General features: G+C 53.5%; 1 protein-coding gene across 4 annotated transcripts in view; it reads left to right on the forward strand.

The window, feature by feature from the left end:
* CHST15 (carbohydrate sulfotransferase 15) overlaps positions 1-1,317 on the forward strand; it is a 99,257-nt gene that overhangs the window by 3,131 nt on the left and 94,809 nt on the right. The gene's annotated exons all lie outside the window — the stretch shown is intronic.

The following is a 1,317-nucleotide window of genomic DNA, read 5'->3' on the forward strand; positions in this document are numbered from 1 at the left end:
AGCGGATTGGCCGGCGTCCGCCAGTATGTGTGCGTGTTTAAAATTCGGAGCCGCCTGGGTTTGGGCACGGCTGCTTGACCGCCCCGTCGCAGTCCAGATGCCCACATTGCCTGCCCACCCTGGGTCCGGAATCGGCTAACACGGCTGGAGCGGCGGGTGCAGACGCAGAAGGCTGGAACTCAGTTGCCGGCTGCTGGCAGTGGCCGCTGGACGTCGGCGCCTAGCGTAGGGAGCTTTGCTAACGAGGCGGCAAGGCAAGGCCAGGGGCTGGGACCAGCTCCTCTGGGGCCCTCCTTTGGTTTCCTGGCAGGCACGGAGTCGCTGTGACAACTGGGCTCTTTCGCCCACCTTGGCTAAGTTCATTTTTCGGAATGTTCAGGAATGAAGTTGAGGCTCAGGGAAGCCCCGCGAAGGGATGTGGCTGTCTTACCGTGAAGCTGAGCAGAAGGGCTTGCTCGCGTCCTGGGCACTGCAGTGCCCTCAGCGTTTGCGTATCTGCACTTCCTCAGTATTAAGGAATGTCTGGAAGGAAGGATTAGGGTGGCCACCCAGTGTTGGCAAGAAGGCCGCCTGAGGGCATCTGCACACCCTTAGGGGCCTAGGGCGAAACTGAGGCCTGGGGATTCGCCCAGAATTTCTCTTGGCACCTCCACACTATTGTCTATTCTGACCTTGCCTCCCCCACAAGACACAGAAGATGTTGCAAAATCAGCCTTCCCAGAACATGACACTTCATTTTATAAACTCCCTAGGTTGACCTCTTGATTGATATACAAAGACATACAGTATAAAAAATACAGTATATATATATGATCCTGCTCAAAATAGCATGGAAATAAAAATGTCTTTTAATAGTGTCATTTTTACCAAACAAGTTGTTCTTCTCCAAACTCTTGAAAGACTGTCAGGAAGGACTCTCAGGAAGAGTTTTTTCTCTGTACCTCTTGCATAGAGAAACAGCTAGTGAGGTGAGGTGGTTTGCTGTGCTCTCCCTGCCAGAGCATAGGTGAGCTGGAAATGGGGCTGCAGGTCCACTCTTCCCTCCAAAGCTTAGCTCCCCAAGAGAGTAAGGCTCTGGGCATCCTCAGAAGAAAACCCAGCCATGTCTTTGTGTCTCTTGGGCACTGCATGGCTGCAGGGAGCCAGCTTGTGGGTGAAGCAAGCCTAGTTCATTCATCATGGATATTGTCTCTGGGGATGGGGAGACAGGGCTGTCCATAGTGGGTCACAGGTGTGCCTTTTATTTGATGACTAGAGCTGATGATGCCTGAACCTCTGCTGGGCCAGGGAGCCAGCCCTGTCACTGACTGCTGTGTG

Source organism: Tupaia chinensis, unplaced genomic scaffold (assembly GCF_000334495.1).
Source record: "Tupaia chinensis unplaced genomic scaffold, TupChi_1.0 Scaffold000113_1, whole genome shotgun sequence".
Taxonomy (NCBI): domain Eukaryota; kingdom Metazoa; phylum Chordata; class Mammalia; order Scandentia; family Tupaiidae; genus Tupaia; species Tupaia belangeri.